This window comes from Neovison vison, chromosome 6, assembly GCF_020171115.1.
Source record: "Neovison vison isolate M4711 chromosome 6, ASM_NN_V1, whole genome shotgun sequence".
Classification (NCBI taxonomy): Eukaryota; Metazoa; Chordata; class Mammalia; order Carnivora; family Mustelidae; genus Neogale; species Neogale vison.
Genome location: NC_058096.1, coordinates 56,761,915 through 56,776,610, shown reverse-complemented (window position 1 = coordinate 56,776,610; position 14,696 = coordinate 56,761,915).

Here is a 14,696-nt window from a genome sequence, read left to right as displayed (position 1 = left end):
ATGATGTGAATCAAGAGCATGGGGGAGCCTGGGTGGCTCAGTGGGTTAAGCCGCTGCCTTCAGCTTGGGTCATGATCTCAGGGTCCTGGGACCGAGTCCTGCATCAAACTCTCTGCTCAGCAGGGAGCCTGCTTCTCTCTCTCTCTCTCTCTCTCTCTCTCTCTCTCTGCCTGCCTCTCCGTCTACTTGTGATTTCTCTCTGTCAAATAAATAAATAAAATCTTAAAAAAAAAAGAGCATGAACTTGGGCACCTGGGTGGCTCAGCTGGTTAAGCATCTGCCTTCGACTCAGGTCATGATCCCAGGGTCCTGGGATCAACCCCGGTGTTGGGCTTCCTACTCAGTGGGAAGCCTGCTTCTCCCTCTCCCAATCCCTCTGCTGTGTTCTCTCTCTTGATTTCTCTGTCAAATAAATAAATAAAATCTTAAACAATAAAAAAGAACACAAACTTTACAATGAATGACCTCAAGGTGACTTTTAGTTTTCTTTTATGTTGACCCGACTTTCAAAGAAAACTGAGCCAGATTTTTAGAATACAAGGAGGCAAGTATTGGGAGTTTGGAAATAGCCTTAAAATGTAAGAAACACGAAGGGAAAAGACAGTATGGATTCATGACTTGAAGAAAAAGAAAAAAGAGAAAATTAGAGAGAGGCAGACTGAAATTACATGGCTTCACAACCCTGAGGAGGAGTCTTTCACTTGCCATTTGTCCCCTGCCTCATGTCCTAACTTCAAACTCAGTGGAAAAATAAGAACAAAAGACCAAGAGGTTAAAAAAAAAAAAAAGAAAAGAAAAGAAAAGAAAAGAAAGAAAGAAAAGAAAATGACATGATAGAAGGATGACTATTTTTAGTCACTCCAATGATAAGGCTATCCTTCCTGAAGCACTTAATTGGTTGATGAGAAAAGTGAAGAAGGCAAGCACAAAACCAAAAGTAGAAGCATAGGGGCACCTGGTGGCTCCACTGGTGGAACATATGATCTTGATGGTAGGACAGGAGTTCAAGCCCCACACTGGGCATGGAGCCTATTTAAAATAAATTAATTTTTTAAAAAAGTAGAAGCATAAAAATTAAATTTTTCATACAGGCTAAAAACAAAAAAAAATATGAAAGGAAAAATCTAGAAATACTTTATTTATTTGTGTAGTAATGCCCACTTGATGCTAGCCCAGATTCTGGAAACACAGATGGCAGAAGATCAGGATCAAGATGGACAAGCTAACCCTTCTCTGGAAGAAGCTTACATTCAAATGGAATGTGAATAACTAAAAGAAGATAATGCCTTTCATTTCTTTTTCTTTATGCTTACCCTATTCTTTCCTCTTTTCCCACTCCCACACACACGTAATTTAAACTGAAAAGAAGGGACCTCTGGGTGGCTTAGTCAGTTAAGCATCTGCCTTTGGCTCCAGTCATAATCCCAGGGACCTGGGACTGAGTCCTGCATCAGAAGCCATGCTCCATGGGGTGCCTGCTTCTCCCTCTGCCTCTCTCTCTCTCATGAATAAATAAATAAAATTAAAATAGTAAGGTAAACTGAAAAGAACCCTATTAAAGTAGTCATGGCCGATGCCTGGTACAAACAGTTTGTGGACAGTTGACAGTTCTTAATCAACAAATTAATTTGTAGCTCTTCCTAGGTAAACACACTAAAAACTTTTCACAATTTAAATAAATTATTGTGTAATTACATGTTAATTGTCACTTCAGTGAGAGCCAGCACCTGATCTGTCTTATTCACTGTTGCATATCTAGCACTGGGACAGTGCCTGACATATAACAGATGCTCAATAAACATTCTTAATAAAGAAGAGATACAAAGGAGTCAAGGACCATCAACTCTTACCACAGAGAACAGACAGAAAAAGACAAAAGTTGATAAAAGACCTGATAATAATCAAATAAATGTTATTGATAATGTTTACATTGGGGTAAGAACAGAGAGAACTGAAATATCTGAAACAGAAATGTTTAGTAGCCATTCCTCTGCAATGCACGCTAATGTAGCAGTTGTTCTCACTCATGCCTAGAAAGAGAATATTGCCACCCTATCAGTGTCTAGAACTCCACTGCCAATATAGTAGCCCTTTGCCACTTATGGCTATTCAGATTTAAAGTGATTAAATTTCAATGTAATTTAAAATTCTGTTACTCATTTACAATAGCCACATTTCAAGTGCTTAGTAGCCACATGAGTCTAATGGCCTCAATACTGGGCAGTAAAGATACAGAACTTTTCTACCATCATACAGAATTCTATTGCACAGCTGTGTTCCCCACCATACTGCATTTTAAATATAAAAGGAGCTAGAATTTTATGAGAGAAGTAAGACACAGCTCATACACACACACTGAGTTAAATAAATTGCTCCACATCACAGCATCCAGAGGAGCCAAATCAATTTAGTTTCTCATAAATCTCACTTCCTCCCAAATAGTTTCATTTATTTGGTTAGCACAGGTAATTGTGTAATTAACATACATAGGTCTAGCAACCACTGGGAAACCCCAGCACCATTTGATATTTTCAGGCCCATATTTTTAATCCAGTCTTCCAAAGGCTAGTCCACTTTATCAAACAATATCTGCAAATCCTGATATTTGTTGACTTGCATATTCCCCTTATGGGGACTGGTTGAAAATCTTGTAGCTAGTTGATAATTTACTTTTGAACTGGCTGTGTGCTGGAATTTTGTAACACATCTATCAGGCCACAATTACCAAGCAAATTTGCATTTTATTTCTCAGTGCTCAGAGAAGCATTTTCACCTCAACTGGCAAGTGTCTGTTACAAAATTATCCTCTGGACTCTGCACTTCATGAGGTTGTCTAATAGAGATTGATTCACCAATCTGATGAATTCTGCATTTTCCTAAACCAAAAAAAAAAAAAAAAAAAACTGAGGTTTATTTAGCTGAAAATCCCTTGTTAAATTATATAAAGTGAAACATAAGCAGAGCAAACACCACTGTATGATGACTAGCTACAAAAATGAATGACTTTATGACAAAATGAGAGGTTTATTAAAAAAAAACCTCAAGATGAAAAACAAAACCAAGCTTAAAATAAAAGGAATACAATATACCAACTTGTCTCTCTGTACCCAGATACTGTAGCATCTAGGACCTGATAGCTATTTTGTTAAACACAGAAGGGAAAGATGGTGGCTATCAGTACTTTCCCTCTTTTTTTTTTTTTTTTTTAATTTATTTGACAGAGAGAAATCAGAAGCAGACCGAGAGGCAGGCAGAGAGAGAGAGAGGGAAGCAGGCTCCCTGCCGAGCAGAGAGCCCGATGCGGGACTCGATCCCAGGACCCTGAGATCATGACCTGAGCCAGAAGGCAGCGGCTTAACTCACTGAGCCACCCAGGTGCCCCAGTACTTTCCCTCTTCTTAATAAGGATTATAACGGACCAAGGAGATAAACTTGGGAAAGGCTATGATCTTTGGAGAAGTAGCAGGAAATTATTTACAAACTGCCTAAGTTAAAAAGAGTAGAGAAAAAGAAAGATCTAATTATGCAAGAGGCCAATAGCTCCTTCACAAACATGAACATTAAAGGACTTCCACAGACATTAGCCAACTGTGAACTGTTAAACATTGTCCTGAAAATCTAAAACCCCCACTTTGCAGAGAAGGCACCAAGTGGCTGTTCTTAAGAAAACACAGGAGATCCTATCTGTAAATGGGCAATGTAATGAATGATTTGCTAAAAGTTCTTCATGCCTTACTAATTTTAATGATAGAAGTCACATTTGATTAGCCTGGTTAAGTGCCCATTGTCAAAAGCAGCATAAGTAGAGAGAAATGTCCTCTCTTACTGCCAAATTGTCACTTAGATTTATTTAGGATAGCATCCATGTTTAAGGCTCTCCCCTCAGGGTATAAATTAACTGTTTTACAAAGGCCTCCCCAAAATGCTTTAAATGCTAGAAGAGAGCTCCAATATATCATTATTGCAGTCAAAAAGCAATTTTCGTAATTTATTTCCTAAAAATATGCCTTTGCCTTTCTATCAAGAGGCAGAAGCAGGTTTTTGTCCCCAAAGGTTACTGTTAAAATAAAGAACATGCTATTTTCACAGCAATGGACCTACATAGACGGCAGGGAGATATAACCCGAGTTCCCTCCACCCAATATCTGAGGTTTATGTCAATAAATATTACTGGCATATACTGAAATAGTTCGGCATTTGATGTTCAACCACTAAAATACCTCAAAAACAGTAATAACTACCATTCACTGAGCAGTAAGTTTATTCCAGAATAAGTGTATTACAAGCATAATTAACAGGAGTATTAGATAGATATTAATATACCAATGTTCAGATGAAATACTGAAACTACGAGAATATGAAATATATGACAATAATAAATCATTAGGAGCCAGCAGAGATTCGATTTATAATATAGTCAAAACTTTGGATTTGTGTGGGAATGGACAGCTGATTTTTATATGGAAATGGAAAGGAGTTAGAATATTCAAAACAATCTTGTAAAAAGAGTAACAAAGTTGCAGAACTTAATTACCTACTTTTAAGACTTATTCTAAATCTGAGGCAATTAAGACAGAGTGATATTGACAAAGAGACACAGAGATCACTGAGATAGCATAAAAAAGCTAAAACGAGGGCACCTGGGTGGCTCAGTGGGTTAAACCTCTGCCTTCGGCTCAAGGATCATGACCTAATCCCAGGGTCTTGGGTTCGAGCACCACATCAGGTTCCCTGCTCAGCGGGAACCCTGCTTCTCCCTCTCCTTCGCCCCCTACTTGTGCTCCCTCTCTCACTGCGTCTTTCTCTGTCAAATAAATAAATAAAATCTTTAAATAAATAATTTTTTTTTAAAATGGCCACCATAAAACAGACCGACTATAACAAGTGTTTGAGATGTCATCAAACAGAGGAAGTGTACATATATTGCTGAGGATAATCTCAAATGATATAAACACTTTGATAATTTAGCAGTTTCTTAAAAGTTCAATATAGGGACGCCTGGGTGGCTCAGTTGGTTGGACGACTGCCTTCGGCTCAGGGCGTGATCCCGGAGTCCCGGGATCGAGTCCCACATCGGGCTCCCAGCTCCATGGGAAGTCTGCTTCGCTCTCTGACCTTCTCCTCGCTCATGCTCTCTCTCACTGTCTCTCTCTCTCAAATAAATAAATAAAAAATCTTTAAAAAAAAAAAAAAAAAAAGTTCAATATATACCTACTATATGATCCAGTCATTCTAATCCTAGATAGTTAACCGCGAGAATTAAAGAATATGCCCCTACAAGGACATATACAGAGACACGTACTTCTTCAAAGCAACATTGTTAACAGTCCCAAATTAGGAAAAAAACAAATGCGTATCAGTATGTGAAGGAATAAATGAACTGGCATATCACAACAGAATACTACTCAGCATTGTGCCTGGGTGGTTCAATGGGTTAAGTGTCTGCCTTCAGCTCAGGTCATGACGTCTGAGATCGAGCCTCAGAGTCGGGCTTCCTTCTCAGTGGGGAGTCTGCTTCTCCCTATCTGCCCTCCCCTCCCCCAACTCATGCTCACTCCTTCTCTTTCTCTCTCCAAATAAATTTTAAAAATCTTTTTTTTTTTTTTACGATTGTTATTTATTTATTTATTTGACAGACAGAGATCACAACTAGGCAGAGAGGCAGGCAGAGAGAGAGAGAGGAGGAGGAGGAGGAGGCAGGCTCCCTGCTGAACAGAGAGCCCGATATAGGGCTCGATCCCAGGACAATGGGATCATGACCTGAGCTGAAGGCAGAGGTTTTAGCCCACTGAGCCACCCAGGCGCCCCAAATTTTAAAAATCTTAAAAAAAATACTACTCAGCAATAAAAAGAATGAACTGTTGATATACTCAACAACATGGAGTGAAGTGATGTTTTTCTACTGTATATATACACCAGAACTCTTCAAAATGTATACTTTAAATATATGTGACTTATTATATATCAAGTACACTTCAATAAAACTATAATAAAATAACAATGATAATAACAGACCATAACTAATTCAATAAAACAGAAATCCATGAGTCCATACTGATATAAGCAAATAAATACAAAGAGAAGGTTCTACCTTACAGTGGAATGCCAACAAAAAAATGTAATAGGAATGATATAATTACAGAAATATTTAGTGACCGTCACTGTAATAAATGATCAGGCAGGGACGCCTGGGTGGCTCAGTGGGTTGGGCCTCTGCCTTTGGCTCAAGTCACAATCTCAGGGTCCTGGGATGGATCCCCGAATCGGACTCTCTGCTCAGTGGGGAGCCTGCTTCCCTCTCCCTGCCTGCCTCTCTGCCTACTTGTGATCCCTCTCTCTCTGCCAAATAAATAAATAAAATCTTTAAAAAAAAATATCTCAGGCACGAGATATCAATGGATGTACAACCGACCAAATAAACTGTTGATAAGAAAAAGAATATGTAAGTAGGGGCACCTGGGCAGCTCAGGTCATGATCTCAAGGTCCTGGGATTGAGCCTCTATCCAGCTCTCTGCTCAGCGGGGAGCCTGTTTCCCTTCCTCTCTCTCTGCCTGCCTCTCTGCCTACTTGAGATCTTTCTCTCTGTCAAATAAATAAATAAAATCTTTTTTAAAAAAGAATATGCAAGTGTATGAACTGGGCAGTAGAGAAATATCACAGATACCATCCTGACCAAGTGACAAAAAGTTAACATCACTGGTGATAAGAAGATGAGATACTGTGAGATAAGAAGATAAGAAGAAGATACTTCTGATATGAGGCACTGGAAAGAAACAGAATTATTTCTCTAGTGTTCATGCCAAAGCACATTCTGAATCTAGTCATAAAAGAAACACCACACAAATCCAACCTGACGAAAACACTATAAAATAATGGACCTATATTCTTCAAAAATATCAAGATGAAAAGAACAAAGAAAAACTAAGGAAACGTAGATTGGAAGAAACTAAACAAACTTGACAATGAAATTCAATGTATGATTTTGGACTGGATCTTGACCTAGAAAGCAAAAGAGAGTGAATGTGTGAGAGAGTCAATGTGTGTTAATGATGTTATTACTATTCCCTTCTGTAAATAACATTACTGGAAAGGAGGAGAAAACTGAGTGAATTAAGGTATTCTAGCCAATGTTAATATCCTAGTTTTGATAAAGTTATCAAGGTTATGTAGAAGTGTCCTTGATTTTAGAAAATACAAACTGAAGTACAAGTACTTAGGGGTAATTTGGCAACATGTCTACAACATAATCTCAAATGTTTCAGAAAGAAAATAATGATACACAGGAAAAGTGAAAATACAAATGTAAACTCTTAATAATTTGGAAATCTAAGTGAAGGGGATAGGGTAGTTCTTTGTATTATCAGTAGCATTTTTTTTAAAGATTTTATTTATTTATTTGACAGAGAGAGGGAAATCACAAGTGGGCAGAGAGGCAGGCAGAGAAGAGAAGGGGAAGCAGTCTCCCAGCTGAGTAGAGAGCCTGACGTGGGGTTTAATCTCAGGACCCTGAGATCATGACCTGAGCCGACAGTAGAGGCTTAACCCACTGATCCACCTAAGCACCCCGATTAGTAGTATTTTTTAAAGATTAATTTATTTGAGGGGCACCTGGGTGGCTCAGTTGGTTGAGCAACTGCCTTCAGCTCAGGTCGTGATCTTGGAGTCCCAGGATCGAGTCCTGCATCGAGCTCCCTGCTCAGCAGGAAGTCTGCTTCTCCCTCTGACCCTCTCCCCTCTCATCCTCTCTCTCTCAAGAAAATACATAAAATCTTTAAAAAAAAAAAAGATTAATTTATTTGAGAGAGAGAGCAGAGCGCAGGGGAAAGGGGTAGAGGGAGAGGGAGAGAGAATCTCAAGCAGACTCCATACCCAGCACAGAGCCTGAAGTGGGGCCTGATCTCACAACATTGAGATCACAAATTGAGCCAAAACCCAACTGGCTGTGCTACCCAGGCACCCCAGTTCTTTGTATTATCATTTCTATTCTTCTTGCAAATCTAAGTTTGATATTATTTTTAATAAAATATAAACATTTTTTAAAAATACATGTGGCTTTGGATAAAGGGCCTATGAATTCCTTTTCTTGTTTCTGCATCTTTTCTATAGGTTTGACATTATCTTCCCCCCAGAAAAAACAAAGGCAATGGAAACATGGGTGGGGGGGTGGGGAGCTGCTTCTCTGGCCTCACCCATTTGCTCATATACTCAACACACATGTATCAAATGCCTGCCCTGTGCCAAATGTGGTACAAGCTTCTGGCAGTCTGAGCTGGAATGTAATGGGCGCAAACTGGAGCCTGTTAGAGAGCAGGAGTGGACAGTGGGCCAGCCAGCAGGGTGTAAGACTCCTTGGCGAAACCAAACAAAAGGTAAGAATCCACAGCCATCATCCCACTTCACCTATTAACAGAAGCACTGTTATTGTGCAAAGCCCTTTTACAAGCAGGCCTTTTCTGAAAATTAACTTGTGCAGCCCATCATCAGGAGAGATTCATCACCATCTCATTCCACATCATGTAAATTCCTACATCTAATCATGTCACTTAAGAAAGCCAGAAAGAGGGGCATCTGGGTGGCTCAGTGGGTTAAAGCCTCTACCTTCAGCTTAGGTCATGTTCCCAGGGTCCTGGGATGGAGCCCCTGCATCCGGGTCTCCTCCTCTCTCTCTTTCTCTCTCTCTGCCTGCCTCTCTGTCTATTTGTGATCTCTCTCTCTCTGTCAAATAAATAAATAAAATCTTAAAAAAAAAAAAAAGAAAGAAAGAAAGCCAGCAAGAGGGCACCTAAGTGGCTCAAGTCAGTTAAGTAGCTGCTTTCAGCTCAGGTCATGAGCCCTGCATTGGGCTCGCTGCACAGGGGAGCACCTGGTTCTCCCTCTCCCTCTGCCTGCCTCTCTGCCTACTTGTGCTCTCTATCTCTCTGTCAAATAAATAAATAAATAAAAGGGGAAAAAAGACAGCAAGAACAGCAACCAAATACCCATTGGGACTTAATGCTTGTGTCCTCCACTGCCCACCCCCATTCATCAACTGAAATTCCAGCCCACTTGTGCTGGTATCTGAGATGGGGGTATGGCTCATGATGAGATAAGTGGCCTTATAGGAGGATGAGGAAGAGAGCAAGAAATGGCCTTAAGAGCACAGAGAAAGATGGCAGCCAACCACCAGCCAGGAAGAGAGTCCTCACCAGATGTTACCATGCTGTCACTCTGATCTTGGACTGTCAGCATTTAGAACTGTGAAAAAATAAGTATTTGTTGGTTAAGCCCTCCAGTCAACGGTATTTTGTTATGACAACCTGAGCGGACTATGACATTCCTTTGCCCTACTTCCCTTTCCGGTTCAGAATTCAATCCAAGATCAAGTGTTGTAATTAGATACAACACTAAATATCTAAATATAATACTTGTCTCTTCGAATAATGCCTTTCTGTCAGCATTAAGAACAAATAAATGAGCCAGAAGCAAGGCTGCTACAAGGAAAGTTTTACCAAAGAACTTTTCTTTTGACTACAAAATAATAATAGCAACAATAAAAATAACAAATTTTTTTTTTAAAAAGCACTTACTAGGAACCAGCCTATGTGTTCAAGGATTTACAAAGCTTATCTAATTAAATCCTCCGAGTAGCGCACATTATTACTATTATCCTCCTTCCCTTCACTTGCTAATGACTTAGAGAAGTTACCTTCTCAAAGCTGATGCACTATTTAAGGGGCATGGCTACAGAGAACTCTCTAGAACAATGCCTCTTAAAGATACATACAAGTCACCCAGGTATCATGTTAAAATGCAGATACTTATTCTGCCCTGTCTGGAGGAGGACTCAGATTCTGCATTTCTAATAAGCTCCCAGGTGATGCTGATGCTGTGTTCCACTAAACACGATTTGAATAACAAGCCTCTAGAAGTACATAACAACTAAATGTGCCTGACACGTAAGTGCTCACTAGATAGTTCTTGAATTATTTAACAGAGAGAAGGGATAAAGAGAAAGAATGAGATTTTTAAAAATCTGCTGTTGACCTCATTTTAATCAGCAAGCCTTCATTACTGTTCCTTTTCTCTACAAGGATGTTGTAAAACCAAATATTTCATGGGAGATCTGGAACATTTTCAGTCACAAGACACTGCATAATTACAGAGAACCCAAGGCTAGAAAGCTGAGAGCAGACCATCACCTCCCCGGGAATGCTCTTCCTTTATGCATGTCTACTTAGTTACAGCCTAATTTCGGCAAGACTACTCCCTTCTCCATCCTTCTTTGCACTGACCAGCTGGTGAGAATGCCATGAGTTAATGAAATGCCTCATCCTCTAAATGTCGTATAAGGCTACAGGGGCTGCAAAAACCCTGTCAGGAAGACAAGATTCACAGGGAACAAAGTTAAAGGCCAATGCTAGCTAGTATGCCTGCTTATGGTATGTGGACAGAAAACCTTCACATCGAAGAGAGTCACTGCTATGCCAACCACACATTGGTGTTTTAGAGGATAAATTAAGTACAGGTTAGTGTGTAACAACTTGCAGAAAGATCAGTTTTGAGACTCAATAAATGCTCTTTTTAATAGTTATAGCTTTTTTAAAAAAGATTTTATCTATTTCAGAGAATGAGTGCGCAAATGAGAGAGAAAGAGACCACATGAGCAGAGGGGGAGGGGTGGCGGGAGAGGGAGAAGCAGGCTCCCCACTGAGCAGCGAGCCCAACGCAGGGACACATGGCGACATGGGGCTCGATCAGAACCCTGGGATCATGGCCTGAACCGAAGGCAGATGCTTAGTCAACTGAGCCACCCAGGCACCCCAAGTACAGCCTTTTTAACTGCTTAATTAAGGTATAACAGCTGAAACTATACATCACATACTTAAACTGCACAATTTTGTAACTTTTGACAAGTGTATATGCCTATGAAACCATCATCACAATTAAGATAACGAAAACAATCCATCACTCTCCCACCAAATTTCCTCAAATCCAGGCCTTACTCCATATTAACAGAAGTAGACGTCTACATTTAGATCTTAAATTCATGCTGCTGTTTAGATTTCTGACCGCAGAGACACAAGCCCCAGACCAACTCCCCCGTTTCCTCAGAGGTCTGAGTTTAGCTCTATAAGGCCCTTTCTCCAGGCCTTCAATGGTTAATAACTCCTCCGTCCTTAGAAGTGTGTTATGGGATGAACTGTGCCACACACAAATTTGTATGCTGTATGTTGAAGTCCTAACCAAGCCCCAACCAATATGACTGGTGGCTTTATAAAAAACAGGGACTTTGGATATAGACAGCTATGGAGGGAAAACCATATGGAGGCAGAGAAAAGACAGCTGTCAATAAGTCAATGACAGGGGCGCCTGGGTGGCTCAGTGGGTTAAAGCCTCTGCCTTCAGCTCACGTCATGATCCCAGGGTCCTGGGATCGAGCCCCGCATGGGGTTCTCTGCTCAGCGGGGAGCCTGCTTCCTCCTCTCTCTCTGCCTGCCTCTCTGCCTACTTGTGATCTCTCTCTGTCAAATAAATAAATAAAATCTTTAAAAAAAAAAAAAAAAGTCAATGACAGAGGCCTGCAGACACCTGGATCTCAGAATTTCAGCCTCCAGAATTGTAAAGAAATAAATTTCTGTTGTTTAAGCCATCCAGTCAGGGGGATTTTTGTCACGGTACTCTCACCCAAACTGACACAAAGTGGTACTGCTGTTTCTTCCGTTGCTGTATCTCTGTTATCTTAAAAGGTTTTAATTTTTTAACCTTGCTACTTACTCAGTTGCCAACTTTATTCCTACATAAGAATTCTTTGTGTTAAATTCTATTACAGTAACTGGTGTGGTTTCTGTCCCCTGATGGGACCTGACTAATAGATGTGTACAGCAGCCATCACCTCCTTGCCCAGCAAAAAGAAAACAGATAAACTGCGTTCTTTTTCTTTTTTTAAAACATTTTATTTAGAGGTACCTGGCTGGCTCAGTTGTTAAGCCTCTGCCTTCGGCTCAGATCATGATCTCAGGGTCCTGGGACTGAGCCCTCCTTTGGGCTCCCTGCTTGGCAGGAAGACTGCTTCTCCTTCTCCCACTCCCCTGCTGTGTTCCCTCTCTCACAGTATTTCTGTCACATAAATAATATCTTTAAAAAAAAGTGGGGCGGTAGGGGGCAGCTGGATGGCTCAGTGGGTTAAGTCTCTGCCTTCAGCTCAGGTCATATCTCAGGGTCCTGAGATAAAGCCCCAAATTGGGCTCTCTGCTCAGTAGGGAGCCCGCCTCCCCCTCTCTGCCTGCCTCTCTGCCTACTTGTGATCTCTCTGCCAAATAATAAAATATTTAAAAAAAAAAAAAGATTTTATTTATTTATTAGAGAGAGCACAAGCAGAGGGAGCAGCAACCAGAGGGAGAGGGAGAGGCAGACTCCCACTGAGCAGAGCACCCGATATGGGGCTTTGATTCCAGGACCCTGAGATCATGACCTGAGCCAAAGGCTGATGCTTAACCGACTGAGTCATCCAGGTGTCCCTCCTTCTAGATACTTCTTTTCACTAATGAAGATGGCTGGGGTTCTCCAGCAAGGCAATATAACTGTATAAACTGTATAAACGTCTGGTCTCTAACGTACTGAAAATTAAGCGATTACTGCAAAAGTTTTTAAGAGGGTGTTTATCACTCCAATAAAAGAGGAGATTTGGAAAAATAAATGAGTTCTCTATGCAATTATATGTCAAATTTTTGTATAATAAAAACTAAGAAAGTATGTTTAAGTGTGTTACTAAAATTGACTCAAAATAAAATTAAACATTTAGAGACTGATTACCATAAAAAAATAGAAAGATATCTGAAAACTACCCTCATCTCGCCAACACTCCCACCCTTTAAAAGACAACAACCCGGTTGTTTTTCCTGGTGAATTCTACCAAGCTGTTGAAGAATTCCTATACTATCTGAACTGTTTCAGGGCATAGGGAAAAAAAAAGGAAAACTCTACAAATCACTTTATGAAGAAAGCACACCTGGACTCAGTTCAAAGATGCTCTACTCTCCCCCCAATAAAAGGAAGTAAAGATGATTTGTAAAAATCATGAATTTTCATGCATGCATCAGAGAAGAGTAAGGCCACTTAATCTAGGGAGAGAGTAGCCTGGGACTGGCTTTTTGCTTCTCTTTTAGAGAAAGGAGCTGCTTCTGTTCATCTGTCCCATCCCTCTGCCTTTGAGACAGATATCACCTAATTCATTTCTGAAAACGGGGCATATGTCCCACTCTTAAAGATCCTCTGGAGGGAGAGCCAACATATTCTCTCAACAATCTGTGCCAGGGCTTTACCTGATGGTATTAATCCCAAGCTGTTTTCCCAGTGCTACACAGCCAGCTAGTTCCCTGTTTTGGGCACATGCACACACACGGGTGTGCACACATATGTACACACACACACACACACACATACACACACACTGCTGTTTTCCTCCTCTATCCTTTAAACAGGGGATACATTCCATTATCTGATTATGGATGTTGATGAAAAATCTGAGGAGAAAAATTAGGCATTTTGTATCATATCTCTAAGTTATGTAATTACTTGCCTGCTTTGGTGGGGATATGGTCACATGGGGCTGTTCTATCGAACTAAGAAAGTGAAGTGACCCTAGTGTAGCACAAGTAAGAGAACGGAGAAGGATCAGAAAATGACTCTAAGGGATGCCTGGGTGGCTCAGTTGGTTAAGTGTCTGCCTTTGGCTCAGGTCATGATCCCAGGGTCCTGGGATCTAGTCCCATATCCATATCCTTGCTCAGCAGGGAGCCTGCTTCTCCCTCTGCCTGCCCCTCCCCTGCACCTGCTCTCTCTCTCACTCTGACCAAAGAAATAAAATCTTAAATAAATAAATAAATAAAGTCTGTCAAAAAAAAAAAACCAAAAAACAAAAAACAAACTACTAGTCTTAGACCCAAAGTCATGGCTGACTCATGATCTGTACTCCCTGATATTTAAGATACACAAAAACTGATTCACACAAGAGCTCCAACATTATTGCTTTCTGGGCTGCTTAGAACCTAGAAATTAGAACCTCAAATCTAACATGTAACACACAGTAGTAAGGAACATGTTGCTATTTAAACTTTAAATATGACAAACAACAGTAAACATATCCTTTTTGAGTCCCAGAAATGCCTAACCTCTGAGAGCACCCAAAACTATCTAGAAGTGATCAGAGTGAAATGAGTGTCAGAAACTTGAAACCATATGCTTTTTTAAATTTAACATTTAGTTTAGGATTAGTCCTCTCGCTTAAAGTTATATTTATGAAAAGGCACAGGCCTAAAAAGAAAATATGATCTTTCAATACAAAAATTTAGTCACAAATAAATAGCTGTACCTCCTTGAAAGATAAGTACAGAGTGAAAATGCATAAAAGACTTAAAGCTGATGATTTTTTTTACTATTTGGGCAGGAAGTAAAGTCAAAGTAGGTAATCTGTTTGCCCTGGGTTCAAGTAAGTCAGAGAAAAACAAATATGTGATTTCACTCATATGTGGAAATTAAGAAAGAAAACAAAGAAAAAAGAGACAAAAAATAGACTCTGTAGAGAGAAAATGAGGGAGGCAGGTGAAGAGATGGGTGAGACAGGTGAAGGGGATTAAGAGCACATTTATCTTTTTTTTTTTTTTTTTAAGATCTTATTAATTTATTTTACAAAGAGAGAGAGAGAATGAGCAGGAGA